The sequence below is a fragment of the Megascapheus bottae genome, chromosome 4 (assembly GCF_031878675.1).
Source record: "Megascapheus bottae isolate mThoBot1 chromosome 4, mThoBot2.hap1, whole genome shotgun sequence".
NCBI lineage: Eukaryota > Metazoa > Chordata > Mammalia > Rodentia > Geomyidae > Megascapheus > Megascapheus bottae.
In genome coordinates, this window is record NC_143512.1 from 16,032,546 (window position 1) to 16,056,509 (window position 23,964).

Here is a 23,964-nt window from a genome sequence, read left to right on the forward strand (position 1 = left end):
TATGTGTATCTACACATGTTTATTGAAACATGTTTATGCTTAGGCATATACATTGTATACATAATTTGTATATGTTTAGATATATGAATTATATAGAGATAGAAATATACATATCTCAAACATATACATGTTTGAGTATATAGAGTGCAACTGTCCTCTTTTTTGCTTCTAGATTTCTCTCTGTTGCTTTATCGCCTCCTTTTCAACTGCCTTCTAAATGAGTTCCTGAATCAAGAGCTGAGAGTGTGGCTCAGGTGATAGAGCACTTGCCTGGGAACTGCATTAGTCTTCAAAGTATCCATGATTCATTTAGCATCTTTATATATTCACATATTTCCCCATCCTCTCATGATGTAGAACATTTCCATTATATTATGAGGAGTTTCTTTGTTCCCCAAAGGGAGTTTCTAATCAAACTTACCCCCTTTCCATTAGTTTTGCTTCTTGTCTGACATCTTTCACTGTTACATAAATTGCAATGATGGAAGGTAGTCTAGAAATCTCCTTTAAGTACATCTGCCCTGCAGAAAGAAGAGGGAACCACAGAAATCAGTAGGACAAAGGATGGAATAAGGGGAAAATGAGACTTACTAGACACTAAGTTGGAAAGGAACTTTACAACTTGAGAAGCGGATGGGTGTGGGAAGGGGAAAATGGAAGAAATTGAACAAGCAGTTCACATTGCCTGAAAAGAAAAGTTCTCATGACCTTATTTCTGCAAATGTAACCTACCTGTTCATCACCTTTGCAATAACTTAGGGACAAAAATAAACACAGAAATCTCCTACAAGCTAACCATGTTTGGTTCTCTCTCCCTTCCCTCCTCACATCAGAGTGCTATTTCAATGTGATTTTGTGGACTGATATTTCCACTTGTTTCTTCACTTTGTTGCTTAGTGGTATGCCGTCAGGTGACTATACTAGTATTCCCTTACTTATTCTCCTCGGGACAGGCAACATGAGAGGCTTCCACTCTAGAGATCTTACCAACACAGCCACTTTGGAAAGACCAGCATGCATCTCTTGGTGATGTATGCACTCATTTCTCTTGGTTATGTGCCAAAGACCAGTCTAGGTCATGAGGCCAGCATATGTTTAGCCCATTGTTACTACAGGGGTAAGATTTTTTCCAAGCGTTTACTTGTTGCAAAATATGTTTCACGTGTTACCTTTTATATACATCAAATTTTACATGAGCAAGTTCACAATAAATGCATCTGAAAATGTATTTTCTTAACCATTGATTTATACATTTTTAGTTCTAGGAGAAAATATAACAATATATTGCTGTTTCAAGCAGTGCTTCTTTCTTTTGGTAAATTAGGGGTTATTTTTCTTATCCATAAAGAATAAATTGGCCAATGTTTTGCACCTGTCCATCTGATAGGATAAATTGTGACTTGGTTGGTTTAACTTTGGAAGTCTCTTTTGAGAGCTGACAGTGACACTTTCATAAAGTTTAAGTGTTTGTGTTTCATTTTCCATAGGGTGCGCATGTGTGTTACAGGTGTTTGAGATCATGGCCTGGTGTTTTCTGTCCAAGCTCTCATAACATACCCTTGGCATTACTCAGTGGTGGGGAGGGAGGGCAGAGTTTTGCATTTATGCCCTGACCAGCTTTGTCCATTATCTTCCTGTTGAGGCTTCCTACACATCTAAATTGATGAGCATGCCTTAGCCTGGCTTTATTGGTGAACTTTTTGCCCATTCCTTTTTTTTTTACAAGTCTCCTTTATAAAGACACCTGCACACAAACTCACCCACCCACTCTATGTATGCACGTGTGTGAGTATGCCTGCATGTGTGCCAGTCTTAAATTCTTCTGGGATTTAGAATGCACAGGACTCATGGATCCATCCTTATGACAAGACCCCACAACTGCCCCAAAGATATGAACCCAACGACTTGGAATGGGAGAGCTTCAGAGGACAGATACCTACAGGCAGTGCTCCACTGTTAATAGTAGAGTTGCTTCTCTGAAACCTATTTTATTATCTCTTCTGCTATCCTACTTTTGGTCTCTGGTGATTGTATTTTTTCTTTTTGTTTGCTTTCTTGCTTCGTTGTTTTAGTAGTACTGGAGATTGAAATTAGGGTTTTATACTTGCCAGGCTGTAACTCGGGGACCCATATACAAGGCCCAGTCATATAATGTGCTTGGATGAAATGCACTGCTTATAGTAATTTTCCTTCCTCTTCCTCCTTTCTCTTGCCTTCATTTTACATTTTAGTTGGTTTTATTATGCTGTTTGCCCTCATCCTTACAATACACTTCTACCATATTTGTCCCCCACCACACTCACTCCTTCTTTCATTCCCACTGGTGTTCTCCCAAATTCTCCTCCTTATATAATTATCATCACCACTCTCATGTGGTATTTGCCTTTCTGAGTCTGGTTTATCTTGCTCAACATGATGACTTCCAGTTTTATTCATTTTCCTGCAAATAATAGTTTCATTTTCCTTTATGAATTCCTTGGCTGTTTTGCATATAGCCAAGCCCCCATAGGTTGGCTACTGTGAACAGTATAACAACAAACACACATATTCACATGTCTCTACTGTATTTCCCTTGGACATAGGGCCAATATTGGTATAGGAGGATCACATGGTAGGTCTACTTTAATTTTTTCAGGAACCTCTATGCTGATTCTCCAAAAATATCCATTTCTGCCAACAGTATACAAGGATTCTTTCCCCTGCATTTTCAATAGAATATTTTTTCTTTTTTCTTTTTTGCCAGTCTTGGGACTTGAACTCTATTCCTGGGCATTATCCTTGAGCTTGACTTGTCATTCTTTACCACTTGAGCTACACCAACACTTCTGGGTTTGTTGTGTGTTTATGTGGTACCTAGGAATTGAACCCAGGGCTTTGTGCATGCAAGGTAATCACTGTAGTGCTCAGCACAATTCTGTCCCCCCCCCACACACAGACTTAATTTTTTTTAATGGTAGCTATCGTAGCTGGGGTAAAATGGAGTCAAATGTCAATCCATGTCTCTTTCTTTATTACTAATGGACTTCATGAAGATGTTAGTCATTTGTACTTTGCTTTCTGTGAACTGTTTATTTCATTTGTCCATTGGTTAGATTCTTCTTGATTTCCTGTTGCATTTTATGCCTATATTTAAGAAGCACCCATTAGATCAGGAGAGCGGGCAGGAATGGGGACAGCGAGGAGTTACTCTGCCATGAGCACACATGTCTGCAGTGGATCTCTCTTCATCCAGCATTCTTTCTCCTGCCATACTCTTTCCATCTAATCTCATCAACCTTCATGGTCTATTATAGTACTTGAATGTATACTGTTTTGAACATGTTTATGTTCTATTTTACTTGTCCCCTTGTACTAGTCCACACCCCAGATGACCTGTCAACCACCCTTTCAGTATATGGTCATTGTTCAAATGAGTTTAATGATGGTATTTTACTCATGCATATATAGTGCTTTGGCTTTGAACCATGATCCTCATCTTTCTGCCAAGTCTTTGTTTACAGATACTCACCAGCATTCTCAGTGTATTGTGATTTGATTTTCTGTAATTTATACACAACTGTTAATATATCTTATGTTCTTATCTACTTATTTACCTTTTAAAATTTTGGGGAATTATATTTAATAGAGTATTCCACATTTATCACTTGAAAAATTCTTAAGTAAAAAATTGCGATGATTGATATTCTCATTATAAATGTTCTCACTATAGATGTACTATTATATATACTATGCTGCATTTCATTTCTGAATTTCCTTAGTATATGTTTTACCCCTAGGGATATTCTATCAATTTTTTTCATACTGTCAGATTTAATAACCTTCTTAATCAGTTTGTAGTGTTTATTTCACCAGGGTGTGCAAAGATTGTGGTGTATGAAAATACAAATGAGAAGATTTAGTGTTACTCATAGTGTATCATTTTAAAAATCACAAATGCACCCATCTATGAACTTCAGAAAATAACTCATTTGAGGGAATAAATTTTTCCTGTCCCTTAAATTATGAAAACTACTCCATAAATTAGCATGGAAATATGTCAGAATAAAACATATGGATTATGCTAATATATAATCATTAATAAAATATCACTAATATGTTATTCTAATAGAAAATTACATCATGACATTCTGTCACACTTTGTAAAACTTTATTGTTAGAGAAAAGTATATCAAGGGCTCTCCTTCCCCGGATACCACTGGCTGTTTACATGACTTAGAGTTAGGGCTCCCTCCCACAGTCTCCAACCTGTGTGGCCTAAGGATAAAATCCAGACATCACCCCTCAGGTCCAGGCCTGAGAGATTGCCATGGTGGCTGAAAAGTCTTTAGAGAGTCGTTATCGCCAGCATATCATTTTCCTAAGCCTGGAGAAGAAAGGAGCCGACCAGGATCCCTGGTTGCCAATGTAAGAAAGTTCTTCAGGGGGCTGGGTATCAGGCATCCACATCACGGTAGCCTCAGTGGTGGAGGCCTTTAGGGGAAAAGGTCCCCCAGCTTTTACCTGGGCAGGATGCAGGATTTTCTACTCCTTGCTCTCTTCAATGTTGGAGGGGGTATGGCTGGCAGCTGTGAAGTAGCCTCAGCAGCAGGGATCTCTGGTTTTGCAGACATCTGGCCCAGGTGCTCCGTGCCTTCCACCTCAAGAAGTTCCTGCAGCTCCTTCTTCTTCTGCACCTTCTCCTGGGTCAGCTGCTTGACACACTCATCTTTCTCCTTACACGGCTGGTCCAGGACGTCCATCCGTTCTTTGCACAGCACTATGGGGTCGTCCAGGGCGCTGATGGGTTTGGACAGCTGGGCGCAGCGGCGCTGGAGGTCCCCCACTGGACTCTGGTGCTCCACCTGGTCAGGCACGGCCCGCAGGAAGCAGGTTTTCATCTTCTTCTCAGACCCCCGCGTGTCCTGCTTGCTGTCCCCTGATGGACCATGGTTCCTGCTGTCTGGGAACAGGGCCTGCTGCTCCAGCTTGGTCTGGCACTGGGCTGCCAGGTTGTCCAGGCACTGGCAGCGGGCCTGCTGCTCCTGCAGCTGCTGGCTGAGTTTCACTTTGGTCACCTCAGCACCTGATTGGGCCTTAACGTAAAGGGCCTGCGTGCCTCGTGGGTTGTCCACAGCCTCTGTGATGGTCACGGCCACTGGAGTTGCCGCCTCAGCCGTTGCTTCTTCCTTGACCCCTTCTCTGTCTTCTCTGGGGAAAGCCAGGAAGCTCAGCTGGGCCTGGACTTGCTCCTTCTCTTGCTTACTGGCTTCCAGACAGTGGGTCAAGGTCAGGTCCTGCTCCTGCTGCTCCAGCAGCTGGGTGTGCCTCAGCAGGTGCTGCTGCAGCTCCTCCTTCTCTGCACTCAGCTGCTGAATGGAGGCCCTGTCGTCTTCACGGGTGGCTCTGAGTTCCTGCAGCTGGGCCAGGTACTGGGCATTGAGCTCCTGTAGACTCTGGGCTGCTTGCCAACTCCCTTCAGCCACCTCCTTCCACTCTCCTAACTGCATCTCTCGCTGCTCCAGCTTCTCCTGGAGCTGTTTCTTCTCCCGCTGCTCTGAGGTCAGGAGGCTGGTGAGCTGGTCCTTCTCAGTGCTCAGCCTGTGGACAGCTTCCTGCAGCTGCTCCAGCTGCTCTTTCAGCTCTCTGGTAGGCAGGGCTGTGCATCTCTGGGTGTCAGGGAAGTTGGGCTGAGCCTCGTCATGCCCATCCCACTCCTCCACCTTCTTCGGCGGTATCAGCAGCCGTTCCTGCTGCTCCAGGTTCTGGAGACCGAGGCTCTGGTTTTCCTGAGCCTGCATTTGGAGTTGTGGCTGCAGGTTCTTGAAGTCCTCCTTCGTCTGGCAGGCCTGGGGCTGGTGCTGCTGCTCAGCTTGAGATGGTCCTGCAGGGCGCTGCGCCTCGGCCAGCTTCTTCTCTGTTTCTGCCAGCTTCTTCTCTAGATCCACCATCTGCCACAGGTCTTCCTCCCGCTCCTCTGTGAGTTCTGAGGCCATCACATTCTTTCCTGCATGCCATCTATCACAAGACTCCTGGGCCATTTCTTGGAAACATCCTGTGCTTCCTTGTATCTTGAATATAGGCCTTATATTTTCTTTAGCAATCTGAAGATCCTCTGCTCAGTCACCACTTTCATTGGCCCAAGATGGTGCTATCATGATGCCGTGCTCATGCTGTCCTTTCCAAGCCCATCCTTCTTGTGTTTCGCTTTAATCCCATCTCACTTCTCTAGACTCTCAGTAGAATTGCACTTGCCATTCAAAGCCTATTGAAATTCTTGAAGAAGCTTTGCCCGATCCCTCTGGACAACAGAATATTCCCACAGCGGTGTAGCTTCCTATATGCAGATTCTTATCCAAACCCTTTAGTGTACATTTAAAAATTGAAGTCCATCCTGGGACCTGTGCTAGGGAATGTTATTCCCGACACCTGCGCTATTCAATCTGAGAACCTTGCTTAGAAAGTGGCCGGCATGACAGGGGACAGGGATGAGCTATGGCATCCACACATTGATGTGGAGATCTAGCTTTCCAACAATATGCCCCTTGATGCCTGCTGAACTCCCAGGAACCCCACCAGAATCCTGTGTTCACCAAGCCATGCTGAACACTAGGTGCCAGTTGGAGGGCCCAAGGCCAAAGGCAGCCTGGTATTTCACACGTGCTGCCTTGCTCTACAGGACTTCTCTTACCAAACACTAGTTCAAAGATAAATTTTGGGGAGATTGTAAGACAGCAAAAACTGACCAGGGCTTTATTAGTACACACTGTAGTTATTTATGTACACATGATATATCTCCATAGCTAGCCTGTGGATGGATTTAATATAAATCTTTGATTAAAGATGACTAGATTATGCCATCACATTTATCGTGTAATCCAAGATAATTCAAGCAAAGGAAACGTGGCAACATTTTCATTGCTTATTTTTTTTCTAAAATTTCAGCTCCTTAAATTATATCCTTAAATTATATCAGCAACATATTATGAAATTTTTCACTGAAAAAAGTTTTCTCTCACCTTACTCTTTTGTGTGTGAGGGACGGGGTGGAGTTATGGAACTTGAAGTTTGCTTGGGCTCTGTCCTTGAGCTCTTCATCTCAATGCTACCACCCTACCCTTGAGCCAAGCCCCAGTTCCCATTTTCTAGAGATGAATTGGAAATAAGAGTCTCAAATCCTTTTGTGTTTGGGCTGGCTTTGAACCTCATTCTTCAGATCTTAGCTTCCTGATTATCCAGGATTACAGGCAGGAGCCATGGCTCTTAGTTACACCTTTCTTGTTAAGAAGCTATTTCAATTACACCTTTCCTCTTAAGAAGCAATCTTTTAAGTTTATCTTCGAAGTGATTTTGTTGCAAATAATCTCCCAAGTAAGTAACACCATCCTTTGCCTGATTCAGTTTACATATGTAGTCCACATCCCCCTGGCAAGCATAAGTCAAAATAACTGGCAGGAAACCTAGCATTTTGTTCATTTGTTGAAATAGGGAAGTAGTGTAGTATCTGATACCCACATTCCTGTATACGTCAGCATGGAAAAGGATGTTGCAGGCATGGCTCATGTGATAAAGCACCTGTTCTAGCAATTACAAGACTCTGAGTTCAAACCTCAGTACTGCCACTAAACACATACACCCATACACTGGCAAGCAAACAAGGGAACAGCTTGAATAGGCCTATGGCATTCATCAAAATGTTAATATCTTTGAGATGCTAAATAACTTGTTATTTTTTTTCTGGAACATCTCACCCCAACTACTGATCTTTCTTGTTAACATCATTAGTCATCTTACCTAATTACTATTTACCTACTTTCTGATTTTTTAGATTCTTTGCAGCTAAAGCTCATGTATTATTTGCATAACTTTTTAATCACAGCTATAGCAGACTACCACAGTCTTAGCCATTAAAATAACACTGGTATTTTGTTTCACAGGTCTGTAGGTTAGAAGTCTATGTTGGGATGTTTAAGGCAGATCCGGTACTCGGGATATGACAGAAATTCAGGGGTTGGCAGGGTACTTCCTTTCTGTTGGCTCAGCAATGTTGGTGAATGCAGTTGCACGCTCATTCAGGCTGTTGACAGGATTGGATTCTTGGTGAATGGAAGTCTGAGGGTCTATGTGCTTGCTGCTTGTCAAGCAGGAATCCCTGCTCTGCTCCTCAGGGAACATCTGTATTCCAGGCCAGGGGCTTCTCTCCACTCCTCATGGACTTACACTCTCCTGGTCAGCTTCAGACCCTCAGCACAACTAAACTTATTCCCAGGCTTTGAGTCTCTCAGAATTCTTTCTCTGTGGGAGCTGTTCATACTATAGCTGAATAGTGTTTCTTTGCTTTTAAGTGACCTGTGATTGTCTAGGTGCATCTGGATAATCTGATTGTAAAATCTGTAGTTTTCTACCTGTAAAGTCCCTCTGCTGGTGTGAAGTAACATATAGTGAGGTTTGGGTTAGAGAATGTGGTGTATTTGGGAGGTCATTTTTTTCCTTCCTTCCTTCCTTCCTTCCTTCCTTCCTTCCTTCCTTCCTTCCTTCCTTCCTTCCTTCTTTTTCCTCTCTGTCCCTCCCCCATTATATATACTCATCCAATATAAAGAATGATATTGTACCATTTATAAAGAAATAGAAAGGCTTGGAATTAATCATCTTAGGTAAGTCAGGCCCAGAGAAACAAAGAATGTATGTTTTCCCTTATATGTGGAAGCTATATTTAGCTTATAACATTGTAAGTAAATATGGTGGTGTGAAAGTGAATACAGATATATTAACTAAAGCATGGTAGATTTAGCAGAATGCACATACTGTAATTTCTGAGGAAGCAAAATATTTACATGAAGCAAGTATTTGAAAGTAGTGGAGTAGGGGCAAAGGGTACAGGATAGATGGATGAATAGGAAAAGAGGGGGAGAATGAAATCGGTAATTCAATGTATATGCTACAAATTAAGAAGAGCAAGGGGAAGGGTGAATAAGGGAGGGATAATGCATTGATCAAGATGCATTATATTCTTAAGCTGCTTGGTTAGGTTCCAACCTTATACAACTTTGTGCAAATTACTTAATTTTTTTTTATAAAGCACTGGTCTCCACCATTTGTTTGGAATGGGAATGAACTAGAAAGCAACCTTCAAATATTATTTATTACTGTATATGTTTTATAGAATTGGACCTTACTGCATTCAGTGTGTATTTATAATTTTGTCTTCTTCCTGGGCTACTCATTCTTTAAGTGAAGAGTTTATTTGTAATTCAAGAACATAGAAAAACAAAAGTTCTGAGAATTAAAGTTCTAGGCACTATAAATTGCACATTCCTTTACTTCTGTCAGGCTCCAAAACCAGAGAATACAGATAATGGGTGAAAGTATATTCACGATGTAGTAAAATTGTGGAATTATAAAGACTGCGTTGACTTTAGTTGAATCAGATAAACACAAAACCTAAAATAGTCTATCATTTTGCTATTTAAGAGAAGCTAAGCAGCAGTAACCATTAGTAACAAGAGAATATTACCTAATCTGAAGCTGTCCAGCCACAAAGCATAGCATCGTTTATATTTAATGGCTAAGATTAAGAATGGCTAATAAAGCTATGTGGAAAGGAAAATACCATCTTTTGGGCACTGGATCAAAGTGATGTTTGTATGGCAATGACACCACCACCTAGCCGAGGGCTAGGATGGCAGATCAGGTCAGGGACCCACGGCCCTTGTGATTTGAAGAAGAATGGATAGAGTGACTTGATGTCACATCTTTGAGGCTGGCATGTGCTCCCTGATGAACACTGGCTGTTTGCACTCATCAAGTGCATCCAGAGAGTCTCTGAAATGAAACTGTGATTTAGAAATATAATTTTTTGGAAATGTAATTTTTTAAATTAGAAATGTAATTTTCTTTTTTTGCCAGTCCTGGCTTGAACTCAGGGCCTGAACACTGTTCTTGGGCTTTCTCAAGGCTGGGGCTCTACCACCTGAAGCACAACACCACTTCCAGCTTTTTCTATGTGTGTGGTAACCGAGGAATTGAACCTTGGTCTTTGTGCATGCTAGGCAAGCACTCTACTGGTAGGCCGATCTCCTGGCCCTGTAATTTCCTTTTTAAACAAAAGCTTTTCACATTAATGATGAAAGTCTTGAAATCATTTCTATAAATCTAGTGAAAGAAAGATGACTGAAAAGAACAATAGTTCTATTTCAGAACTGTTGAGGTACTTAAAAATAAGCAATACCAAAACCAAAACCTTCTCTATTTTCTCATTTTTGGATGTTTATCAGTAGCACAAAAGTGAGACCTTTGAATAGGCAGACTATTCTTGAAATAATACAAACCGCAGTTGAGAGCAATTCTAGAATTGCATTTCAGCAGAGGACCTTGCTTACCACTTTTCACATGGTAATCAACTTCAGATTCTAGAGTAGAGTATTGTAGAATGTTTGAAATAAAACGAATTTAGAAAATGTTCTCACCTAAACACTGTATTTTATGAATCATAAGATATCTTATAATTCCATTTTCCCTAAAAATTTCCCTAGGTACAGTATTTTAACTTGGCATTTATAATTATCTGTCTGCTAAGTGATCTCTTGTATCCAAATGAATACTGATATTTAAACTTATAGCCTCATGCTTATGTTTGCCATTTGAGCCACATATCTAGCAGCCCTTTTTGCTGGTTATTTTGGAGACAGAGTGTCTTTTCTGCTGCAGCTAGCTTTCTAGATCTTGGACTTTGGAGAAGCTAAGATTACAGGGGCATGCTATCAGAGCATGGACAACTAAGTGATCTTAAATGAAGATTTAAAAAATCGTTCTACAACCATGGTTCCTTAGTTGAGATTGAAGTTATGCAGAATATTCTTAGGGATTTGGGTATCATTTTTGTTACACATTACTGTAGGGAAATGCTGATTTTTAAAAGCAAGATATAATTCTGTTTATAAATATCTATTTTTAAGAGAAAGCCTTGTGCTTTGCCTAGACCAGCTCAGACTGCAATCTTCTTACCTCTGCCAGCACAGTGGCTGGGCTCATGGGCATGAATCATTAAGATCAGTACGTTTTTGACATAGAATCTCACTTTTTATTCCCTAGGCTGTCTCTGCTTTTGAACTAGCTGAGTTTATAGTCATAAATTACCATATCCGGCTTTCCATTTAAAAACAATGTATACATATGTGTGAGTGTGTCTGTGTGTGCATGTGTGTGTAAAAGATATGAAGCTTCTGATCAAATAATCCTACTTTTAAATCCTAATACTCTGAGTCTCTCTCTCTTTCACTCTCCCTCTATCTCTCTTACTCTGTGTCAGACTATTTATGTAATAATCCCAGATAAATTGAAATGAGTTAAAGAATGTCTAGCTCAAGAATCTTACAAAGTTTAGGGAGGTTTTGCAGGTGAATGTGCTAAAGTTAGAACTTCTCAAAACATACCTGCTCTCAGTACTATTCCTCATTCTTCCCACCACTCATGCGTCCTCACCTGTCGATTGAAAGCATGCTGCATCTTTTCATCTTTATAATACAGTGTGGCATGTGGGAAATAGGGAAAAGCCTAACTTCCTGATCTCACCTTATTAACTTTCAGGTCTTGTGCACTAAGCTCTAACTAGATTGTCTCAGCCACATTCTTCCCACCTTGTGAACTTCCCCTCCAGTCCATGCCCCCAGGCCTTTGCACTTGACTTTCCTTGCTGGTAGGAATGCCCATCTCTCATATCTTTGAGTTCCCACTCCACATCAGGATTCAGATCTCTGCTCCAGAGTCAGCACAAAGGGCCTTCCCTGGAACCTGTTCCTCTTTCTGCACTCTGGGGCTGTCCCTGGAGACCCACTTCCTCTCTCTGCACCTTGGTATTCTTGCCACATCACTCAGTCATTTTCTTTATCTGAAAATGCCTTGCTTCTTACTCATTTGTATATTTGTATCTGGAGTTTGTGGTTGTAATTGTAGCATAGAATTCCATCAGGACAGTGCACTTGGGTCAGTCTTGTTCTAACTCCAGCATCTAGCGCTTTGTCCAGCATATAGTAAGTAGATGCTCAATGAATGGCACCATAGCACCACAGGAAGTAGAGGAGGCACTATGAAGCTTGAGCTAAGAATCAAAAGATCCTGTTTAAGATACGAAGCCGCATGAACAAGAATGGGAGGAAGGGATCCACTTTGATTGACTGATTACATGAAAGAGGGACAGAAGACATTCTTTCCAAGGGAGATGATAGATTTAGCTTTGGATAGATGAGTTTATGATGCTTGTGAACTTCTCCAGTGAGGATAACCCACAGATAAACAGAAAGTCAGTCTGTGTTGCTACACGATATTTCTGCCAGTTTTTACCTTGCCAATGAACTGTGACTACGCTTAGAATATGCAGGAATTACTTTAATAAGTGAAAATGCTTTGGAGATTTTGTAGTATATTTTGAGAACAACACTGGAAGTGAGCTTTAAATCTAGACTTTCAACAACTTATATCCTGCTAACTTCACTAATTTGTTTTATGAGATATCCCTGCATACGGACTGCAAAAAATGCAGTTCTAATGTCAGTGCAGTCTGACTCCAGTTGAAGTCACAGCCTCATACTTGAAAATTCTTGAATCCCTGAGGATGTGTTTATGTTTTACCAGTTGTTCCTGTCTCTCCAAATCCTGATGGTAGGGGTATTAAAGTAAATTGTAATTTATGACTGTTCAAAAAGATCTTGGGTTATTTAAAACTTCAAATCTGTAAAAAGTAAATTCATTAACAGGAAAAAGGATATTTCTTTTTTTCTATTTAAATATTTATTTTTTCTGAATGTGACATGAGTCACATTTTATGTTTTCATACATAAATATCAGGTGACATAAAATAATCATTTGTGTATTAATGAAGAATTACAGTGGTTTTATCTAATTGTATCCTTATGTTATTTTTTATTGTCGGGGTAATGTATAGAGGGATTACAGTTACATTTGCCAGATAGTAGGCACATTACTTCTCACACATTGATACCCCTTCTCATGTATTTGTCCCCATATCCCTCCTCCCACCCCTCCCAATCATCTTGTTTTCCCCCCTTCCCTTTCCTATTTCAAATAAAGACTTAAAGAGAGACTTTTCTGAAGGGGAAATAAGAATGTCCTATAGACACATGAAGAAATGCTCAACATCTCTGGCTATAAAAGAAATACAAATCAAAACAACTTAGATTCTACCTCACTCCAGTTAGAATGGCCATTATCAAGAAATCTAATAACAACAGATGCTGGCAGGGATGTGGCCAGGAGGGATCACTACTACACTGTCGGTGGGAGTGTAAACTCTTTCAACCACTATTGAAAACAGTATGGCAGTTCCTCAAAAGACTAAACATAGAGCTCCCTTATGACCCAGCAATTCCACTCCTTGGCATTTACCTAAGCGTCCAGAAACAACTACATACTAAAGCCACTAACACAACAATATTCATTGCAGCACTATTACCATAGCAAAGATATGGAACCAACCCAGATGCCCCTCAGTAGATGACTGGATCACAAAAATGTAGTATTTTATACACAATGGAATTATATGCTGCCATCAGAAGGAATGACATTGCCCCATTTGTAAGGAAATGGAAAGACTTGGAAAAAGTCTTTACTAAGTTTATTAAGTGAAGTAAGCCTGACTCGAAGGAACATAGGCTCCATGATTTCCCTCATATGTAATAAGTACACATCTATGACTCTCCTAGCAGAGGATTATAATAGCTCAAAACCTAGATACATAAGGCCATATAGGGTGAGACTAAATGAAAGAATCTTTAGAATATGGAAACAAGAGCTTTATCTTGAGTGATTGTTCTTAATGTACTATGTTATTTCTCTTCTCTTCTCATAGTGTTACTGTATTTGACATTGTTACCAGGATGGTATTTCTGAACTTAGCAACCAATGATGAATTACAAACCATATGATTTATGACAAAAAGGGACATTCTTCCTTTGCCAGAATTTTCTAGGCAAATGGCACACACCCAGTGCTTTCCTGGGCCTTGACTCTTCTCCGCACCAGTACGTGAAGGAAACAGCTTCATGGAGGAGAAAGCAGTGGACTGACACTTGAGGTTTGTAGAAGTGACAAAATTCCAGGAAGATGGAAGGAAGAAAGGGGAACGAAGGTTTGGAAAGCTTAGAAGACAGTGGAGAAGGGACCTTCAGGAAGAGCAATTCCAGATGTCTATCTGTAGTGGATTCAGTAAATGAGAGACAACTTGAGATGAATAATAGAGAATTAATTGTTCCGTTACCAACACTCTGCACTTGAGTTCTTGGCTATCTAAGCCATAAGAAATTTCTCTCTAATGAGTAACTGACACATTTTACACTACTCTCTCAGGGCCTAGTTAAGGGATAATAACTGCATGCTTTAAAATCCTGCATTTTAGTACAAAATAGGGTAATCTATGCAATGAGAACCTGGTCATTTTTTGTTTGTTTGTTTTTCTTGTAAGTATCTTGATTTCAGCTTTTAAATTTGAACAATCTAGAATTTTATGAAGGGCTTCTCAAATGTTTACTGCTTTATTAGGAGGCATTTGAAGATAAACCAAAAGCAAAATTTATAATGTTTAAAAAGAAAAAGAGGGCTGGGAGTTTGGCCTAGTGGTAGAGTGCTTGCCTAGCATGCACGAAGACCCAGGTTCAATTCCTTGGTACCACATACATAGAAAAAAACTGGAAGTGGTGCTGAGGCTCAAGTGGTAGAGCTCTTGCCTTGAGAAAAAGTCCAAGGACAGTGCTCAGGCCCTGAGCTCAAGCTCAAAAAAAATATTGGGGCACTTTTTTTACTCCAGCAGGGTGATTAATTTAGAATGAAAAGACTATCTGTAACACCAAATTTAGAAGTTGTGAAAAGCAGCTGCAATGATAGAAATGTAAACAGAAGGCTTGGAGAGATAGTGAGAAGGTGCAGCCAAGGTAAAAAAGAGTTAGTCATGTCCAGTGAATTTGCAGATTTCTAGGCCTTTAAATAGAGCAAGAGTGGTGAATTCTGGAGCCAGACTTCCTATGCTCCAGTCCCTTTTCAGTTACTCATACTCAGTGAAGCCAGCCCTCTATGTCCATGGGTTCCACATCCAAACAGGCACAACCAGTCCTGGAAGGAAATTGTTCAGACAAAACTACATTTGTGTTGGACCTTGCTAGACTTATTTTTTCTTGTCACTATTCCCTCGATGATAGAATGCAACCAATGTTCATATAGCACTGACTCTGTGTTAGATGTTATGAGACATCTACAAAGGATATAAAGTATATATGGGGGATATGTTCTATATTTAGACACAGCCACTACCTTTCATATATACAAGGGAGTGGAGTACCCTAGGATGTGGGTTTCATCAGGAAATCTCAATCCAGGACCTCGTGGAGACCGAAGAGTGACCTGGCTCTGATTACTTAGCTTCTCTCCACCCCACAATTTTTATCTAGAAAGTTTCCCATCTGATGACATGTGTGTCCTGACTTCAGAATGAGGACTAAGCAGTCCTTAAGCTGGCATGGCCTACCCATGGGCTGTGGCTAACTCAGACTACCCATGGACAATGTTTCAAATGCACTTTTCTGAGGAATGAGGACTTTTGTGAGAAGTGCTGTCATCTGCCCATTCTTTAGCTAGTCCAGTGTTGTTAAGTAGAGCTGTGATTCCAAATGACTCCACTCTTTTCTACCTCTTTCCTCATCTGTGAAATGAAAATAATAAAGTCCATTTCTCATAGTGTCTAAGATATATTTCAAAAGATTCTTGCAAGTTCAAAAAGAGATGAGCAAGCATGTCTGAGGTGATTACTGTGAAACACCTTCATTAGAATTATTACTATTTTTGTTGGGCCTAGATTTGAACTCGGGTTTTAGGCTTGTTAGACAGTCTACCATCTAGTGGGCATTTGAGAAAGGTTTGTAAATGAAGGAGTTTGAAAACTTAACTCTGGGTATCTCAGACTCAGCGGAGCCCCTGATTCAAAGGGCTAAGTCCACTGTTAGGAAAGAACTTTTCCCAACGGTCTAGATGCTTGAGTTACTGCCAAAATTAGATTTAGCATAGATAGATTTTTGTCATAACCATAGTGTGGTCTGATTGATGATACAATGAGATGTGTACATCTCCTTGATTGATCAAAATAAGCGGAATATGCTATCACAGAACCAGATTTCAGCTTCTTACAATGCTTTGTAGTCAATTTAAAAATTCTAAACTTTTCCAGAAGTAAAGAAAGAAAATCTTTGTTAAGGCAAATTAGTTAAGGTGTGCAATACTTGTGCACATGCACAAACACACACACACACACACACACACACGCTGGGATTTTTAAAATAATTTTCTTTTACTTATTTTTGGAATGGCATTAAGCAACAGTATTATTTTTAAAGTTTTGCACTAACTATGATTCAAATCAGTTTTAAGACAGAAGGATAATTTTAAAATGTGTTTCATGTGCTTTGTTTTGCGTGGGATGCTAATCTGGATAAATTTTCCTTTTAGATTTTCCTTTATCTCATCTTTCAGCCATAGCTATTTGGGCGCACTAATTTGACTTTTCTAGAGATTTCAGTTACCTCCAACTGTTAGGCAGAAGACAAAATCATGATAGGGACTAAGATCTTCGAAAATCCTTCAGTCTTTAACATTTATCTGTTGCATTTCCAATGCTTTATTTTGTCAGTATGTTTTGTAGACTGGTGTGGTTTTCTATTAATCCTGTATCCAGTTTTTGCTTTTGTATTTCACATTTTGCTAATTCTTGCCCGTTTTTTCAGTCACTGCCAGTGTCTGCAGTGTCAGCAGCTTTTCTTAATATTTTGTCTCCCACCTTGAAACTCACTGAATCCTTAAAAATGAAGGTGATTTTTCTGAACATACTCTCTGTGTGGGTTCCTCAGTGGTGAGGTCTAGGCTACATTCAACAGCTGTGTAAACACAGCTGGAAAGTGTCAAGTGGACAGGGTCAGTGGTGAATCAGGTTCTTTTCCCTTATGCGTTTTGGAATGCTGGCCTGAGAACCATGAACCACGAACTTCAATAGGGCCTCTCTCTGTGACTGCAGTTTTCAAACATATATTTAAATGACTTTCTGTGTTTGGACAAAGACAGGACCTTGGAGAGATGTAACTCATTTTGGTCAGGCTTGTTCTGCTACAATGTCCTAAATACTACAAATCCTTTGCTCTTCTGTATATTTAGTGCAAGAAAGGAATAATTGCTTACAAGGACTGCAGGGACCAAGTACTACAGATTGGGTAGCTTAGGCAACAGATTATTATTTTTGAGGCTGGGGAATCTGAGATCAAGATTCATTCAGGTTGGTTTCTCTTTAGGCCTTCTTTCCTTAGCTGCTAGTAGCTGTCTTCTTCCAGTGTCTTCACAGGGTCTGGTTCTTTAGTTCTCTGTGTGTGTTCTAATCTCTGGGACAAGAGTTGCTTCTGATTAGGATCCACTCCTATGATTTTATTTGACCTTAGTCACCTCTTTAAACATCTCCTCCCCAAATGCAGGCATTGTGTGAGGTTCTAGAAGACTTCAGTGTATAAATTCAGCCCATAACAGAAGAAGCATAAGAAAAGGGAAGGTGTTGCTAAGAAAATTATTCTAGGCCATCTGTTGGAATATTGAATATGCATGCTTGTACTCAACAGGTATAAAATTATACTCCAATATCACCCATTTCTCTGTCCAAATCCAGTTTCTTCCTGTATTTTTGGTTTTAGGGAAGACTATTCTTATCTAGGGAAGAACAAAGCAAGAGATCTGGACTCATCTACAGACATTTTATTCCAACTCTCTTTTCAGTCCTTGTGTTCTCAGAAGGCCTCCATAAGGAGCTGATCACTCTTTCCCACTGCCTCTACCTTAACCTGAGCAATTAATAAACACTCATCTGGGTTATACCAGTAGGCTCCTCACTGATCTCATTTAATTCCTTACTCAACTCCATCTTCTAAGTAATTTTTTTCAAAATAATCCCTGTGGGAATAAAAACAAAAGTGCTCATGTAAGTCTCAGATTGCATTTTTAATAGTCTTGCATTGCTTTTAGAATTGTAACTACATGTTCTAACTCATTATAGTTTTTCCCTTCAAATGGTTAAACTTACTTTGCATGCTTATCTCTAGCCTATTATCACATCCAAGAAATTCAATATAATGACTTACTAAAATAAACAGGATGGAAATGGAAAGACTTGGAAAAAATCGTATTAAGTAAAGTAAGCCAGACTCCACGGAACATAGGCTCAATGTTTCCCTCATTTGTCATAATTAGTATAAATCTTGGACTCTCCTAGCAGAGGATTAGTATAGGGCAAAATCTAGATACATGAAGCCATGTAGGATGAGGCTAAATGAAAGGACCTCCAGGATATGGAAACAAGAGCCATATAATGTGTGATTGTTGTTCTTAATGTACTATGTTTTCTCTCATCTCTTTTGTTGTCCCTTGGTTAGCTCATATTGTTATAGTATCTTACCTTGTTATCTGATATATTGAATATATGTTTATTTGAAATAGGATAGGATAGGGGGAAAACAAGATGAGGGGAGGGGTGGGGTGGGAGAAATGGGGACAAAAACATGAGAAGGGGTATCAATGTTTGTGAAGTATTGCACCTTCTATCTGGTAAATATAATGTAACCCTTCTATTAATTACAATAAAAAATAAAATGGAAAAAATAAGCAGGATGGATTTCTCAGGGACACTTTGCCTAGATTTCCTGTAAGAGGGATGGAGACCAGAATAAGATTAGTGCTTCATTAAAGAGAAGGGAAGAGATAATGGATGTTAGGTATGCAACTAGTAATGTCTGCTCTAGTCTGTCCCTTTCTGAAATTACTGATCTAGTGATTAAAAATGCAAGAAGATAAAGTCATAGTTACCCATGCACTGTAAAAAAGGCAACCATAGAGTTCTGCACAGGATCATTGTGAACACAGCGTTCCTTTCTAAATCAAATGAGGTCATCAAAGAAAGTTCCCTAAGCTATTTTTTCTTTTCTTTTTCTCTTCCTCCTCCTCCTCCTCCTCCTCCTCCTCCTCCTCCTCCTCCTCCTCCTCCTCCTCCTTCTTCTTCTTCTTCTTCTACTTCTTCTTCTTCTTCTTGTGAGTCTTGGGGCTTGAACTTGGTCTGGACACTGTCCCTGAGCTCTTCAGCTCAAGGCTACCACCCTACCCTTGAGCCTAGCCCCACTTCCCATTTTCTAGAGGTCAATTGGAGATAAGAGTCTCAGGTCTTTTTGTGTCCAGGCTGGCTTTGAACCTTGATCCTCAGATCTCAGCCTCCTGAGTAGCTAGGATTATAGGCATGAGCCACCATGCCCAGTGTAAGCAATTTTTTTTTCCTGCAATACTTGGGATAACCCAGGGATGTATGCATGCTTGTATGTAATATACCACCTAGGTATCACCAAAATTAAGGTTTTTTGTTTTGTTTTGGTTTGGTTTGGTTTTTTTTGCCAGTCGTGGGCTTGAGCTCAGGGCCTGAGCACTGTCCTTGGACTTTCTCAAGATTAGAGCTCTACCACTTGAGCCTCAGCACCATTTCTGGCTTTTTTCTATGTATGTGGTACCAAGGAATCGAACCCGGGTCTTTGTGCATGCTAGGCAAGCACTCTACCATTAGGCCAAACTCTCGGCCCCCAAAATTAAGTTTTTTATTTGGTTTTTGTTTTGAGACTAGCTGTCCCTATGTATCCCAGGCTGACTTCCAACCTGTGACCTTCTTACCTCACCTTTGTTGTGTTGGGATAACAGGTATGCATCACCACAGTGGGTCACTAAGCTGGGTTTTTAAAGAAGAAGAAACAGCCAGCAAATTGAAGAAGGAAACCAGCACAAGTGAAAAGGCCTAATGTTGTACACCAGTGTGTACAGCTCACTGAGAAGCTGTTTTTCAGTCAGTCTCACTGGACAGAGCCAAGAATTGAGGCCAGAATGAGAAGCCAAGGCAGGATGATCACTTTATTCTAGAAATCTATAGCTGTTCTTCCCTTGTCTAGAATGCTAACTCTCTGCCAAATACTGGTCAAGGTACCATACGAAACAGCACTTTGGTATTGTGATAAAGACAAAGAAAATAAGACTAAATGGTTAAATCACATTTCCAGGGGTACACAGAGTTGATTCTTACCTCTCTTCCCCTATAGCCTTTTGTCAGAAAGTTAAAGTTATGGGACTTTTTAGCCACAAACAATGGCACTGAGACAATGTTTACCAAAATTGAATTCCCCTCTAAGATGGAGGGGAAAACCTCTCTTTTTGATCGACTTGTCTGGTGAACTCCTCTTTGGTATACCTGCCAGAGAGAGGATGACTTGCTGCAGGCTAGTTTCTGACCCACACCTGAGTGTGTCCAGTCATCAGATGTCCTCTTGGCATGTCTTCAATTTGCTGATTCTTGCTCATTTTTGACAAAGTCGGCTTAGGCATCTCTGCTTTCAGACTTTCTTTGTTGTCCTGGTTTGATTAGAAAGGATCTTAGAACATCACAGTCCCCCTGTGCAGAACTCTGCAATTGTTGATATTACACTGACCTGAAAACTTGGATTTGCCTCTCTGCATCCTCTAATTCAGACTGCGTCTGTCACAAAGATTAGGGTACTGCCTGCTTCCTTTGTCTCTTCCCTAAGAACAAGCTGATTTGGCACAGGACTCTGTCCAAACTGCATGCAGTTCACATGACTTAAGGAAGACTCTTTCCCCTCAGGGAAGGGCTGATGGTAAATTTCTCAACTAAGGTGTATTTGCCACCCGCAGTTAACATTTGATAATGTCCAGGTACAGGTTTGGTTGTCACACTGGGGCTGGCTACTGGCCTCCAGTTGGCAGAGGCCACTATGGTGCTAACCTCTCATGCACATACCAGCCTCCCCCAGCCCCCCACTCTGCATCCATCCAAGACCCATCCCTTTCTAAGTGTTAGTGCTGCTGAATGGTGCAGACAGCCTGGTTCTAGCCAGTCTTTGAGCAAATTAGCTTCCTGACTGATAATGGGGGAGGGATACCCATGGCCCTAAGTAATCAGTCAGACCCAAGTAGAGGACTAATATGGAATGATTTGGGAAAGATGGATATAAGTCTGGGAAATTATACCATAAGGTTAGGTAAGGGCTTTATGCTGTAATAGAGCAAGTTCTGAAAGGAATTTGGGAGATGGGCATATTTCAGAATCTGCAGGGTGGATAGGGTAGGGGAAGGGCAGAGCAGTTAAGAACTGTGAACTCTGTGAACCGGCCACACCAGAGTTCCTGAATAAGATGACAGTTCCTTTTTATCCTGAAGTGGTTGGTCCCATCCACTTTACCTAGACTGGAACTTGATGTATGGTGTATTCGTGTGTATATTTGGGGGGTGGGGTGGGGAGGGTACGGAACTTAAGGGGAAAAAGGTGGAAAAGTGCAGCAGTAGAGCTCACTGGACACTGATGAAAGTGTGTAACTTCCAGGTGGAGATGGGAGGGAGGGATTGGGAGCCAAGCAAGTGCGGGAGTGAAAGACACTGTATGAAAGGAAAATGTACTCATTACCTGACTTCTGTCATTGTAAGCCCTCTCCATCTCACCTTTATAATAACAATAAACAAAATAAAAATTAGATACATGCAAATAAGAGAGAAAGGATAGTTGGATTATAATAGTTTCTGGAACACAACAAAATAACAAATCATGATTCTGAGCCAGTATTAATCCTCAAAAAATCTGCTACCTGAGTTCTGTAGTTACAATGAAGTAAAACTACAATTTAATAATTCCCAATTTGTCCTGTGTTTTGGGAAACCATCTTAGGTAAAGTCCAACTTCCCTTCCTATTTTCCTTCTCCTGTCTGTTTCTCTGAGTATATCTCTCTGTCTCTGTCTGTCTGTCTGTCTGTCTGTCTGTCTGTCTGTCTGTCTCTCTCTCTCTCTCTCTCTCTCTCTCTCTCTCTCTCTCTCTCTCTCTCTCTCTCTCTCTCTCTCTGTGTGTGTGTGCTATGTGTGTTTCCTTGGAGCAAACATTCCTAGTTAGGTTTTGTATATGTTTGGTAGTAGCCTCTTGAACCTCTTTCCCTTGTACACTTAGGTGTGCTGGACCAGCCTCTTGGGGTGGTAGGCTGGGGAAGCAGTCTGTATGCTTCTCTCTCTCCCACACCCAACCTCCGCTTTACCTTTTCCTTCCAGCTCTTTCACTAAACATTGACCCTGAGACCCAAATGCATAAGGAAATTTGGCTGAATTTCAATTCTTTTTATTTTCCAACTTAGTTCCCAGATAAGCTGTGTTTCTTTTCCAGGAAAATGAGTTTCAGACAATTTCCTACGGTATTCTGCAAACACCATGCTCCATAGAGTCCAAATAGTAACTTGTTGCTAGAGTGACATGGAAAGTTTGAAAGGTGGCTCATAGCCCTGCCACAGGCTTATGTTAATTCATGCTTCTAGAGTTATGAGTGTGAGCCATTGCTTTTTAAGATTTGCCCAAGATGTTTGCACCTGAAAAATAAGGCAAACCTAAGCATGTCCAAAAACTGAGCTTCGTGAACTTCCTTTGTTGTATGGGAAAACATTTCATTCGTAAAGTGAGAGGAGAAAGTAAAATGTAGATAGCAAATTGAGACATCAGGATCTTTTATATCTCATTCTTGGCAAAGCAATTTAATTAGGAAATAATTTTCCCCTGTAACATCTGACAGTTATCACGAAGTGGTGCCCCTCCTTGCCTTCTTGGCACACGATCAGGGTGTGGCAAAATTTTGAGTTATTACACTTCTGTGAAAAGATCGATCTTAAATAAGTTTAAGTCAGGAATGGCGAGGTGCTTTATTTACTTGTTTATTTATTTTTAATGAAAAAGCAATCCACACTGTAGAAAAAAAAATGTTTCTGAGGTGTAGAGTGGAAAATGTGTTAAATCCTTTGGGGAAGGAAAAGGGAGCATGAGGTCACTGCCTTGGACTGTGTTTGCACGCGGTGTGCCATGCACACGAGCGTACTTGCACGTGTGCGCACGTGTGAACTATGCATGAGAGCACATGCTGCGTGTGTGTGTATGTATGTGTGTGTGCGCGCGCGCGGGTGTGAGCACCACGTGCAGCCCCAGAACTCGGGCTGGGCCTGCAGCCGGGCGCTCCCGGCCGGGGCTTCCCCGAGGGCGGAGGCAGCGCGCGTGCTCAGCGCGGACTGCGGGGTGGGGGGGGCGGCCGGCGGCGGACCCGTGCGGCGCGCCCTTTGTGTGCGGTTCTGGGCCGCCGTGGGCACCATTTTCTGCTTGGCCCAGGACAGGCACATAAAAGGGAAGGCGGCTGCGGCCCGTCGCTGTCCTATTTCCCTCAGATGCCCTCCGCGGCAGGTTTATTATTACAGTACGGACCCAGCCGCCTCTCCCCCCGGCGCTGGCGGCCCGCCGGGGTTGTGCAGCGCCCCGGCCGCCTCCGCTGCTGGCGCGCCCCCAAACCGCCTCCTCCGCCTCCTTATTTGTCTGAAAAGCGGCCGCACATCGAGGCGTAGAAGCCCGCCAGGGCGTGGGAGGCCGGGCCGGGGCGTGTGTTCGCCGGGCTCCCGGGCCGGGGTGGGGCCGGGGCGCCGCGGCCCTCGCGGGTCCGCGTCCGTCCTTCACCAGCCTCGGGGCTCGGGCGCTGCGCGGGGCGCGCGGCGTGGCGGCGGGGAGCCGGGGAGCCCGGGAGCCGGGGCGCGCGCGTGCTGGCCGCTCGCCCGCGGGGCCCCCGAGCCTCCGATTCCTGCCGAGTAAGCAGTCTGGCCGCCGGGCGGCCGCGCCGGGGCCGCGGGGCCGGGCCGGTGGCACCGTGCCAGCCGGATCAGAATTAGCTCATTGTTCCCTAGTACACTAGCTGGAGAGAGAGAGAACGGGGGGGGGGATGTGGGGGAGGGAGGAGAGAGAGAGAGAGAGAGAGAGAGAGAGAGAGAGAGAGAGAGAGAGAGAGAGAGAGAGAGAGAGAGAGAGAGAGAGAGAGAGAGAGAGAGAGAGAGACTCTGATTTGGAGA

At 41.8% G+C, this 23,964-nt stretch overlaps 1 protein-coding gene across 2 annotated transcripts in view; it reads left to right on the forward strand.

Moving 5' to 3' along the window:
* The window catches only part of Epb41l4a (erythrocyte membrane protein band 4.1 like 4A), a 773,501-nt gene that overhangs the window by 747,953 nt on the left and 1,584 nt on the right, over positions 1–23,964 (forward strand). The gene's annotated exons all lie outside the window — the stretch shown is intronic.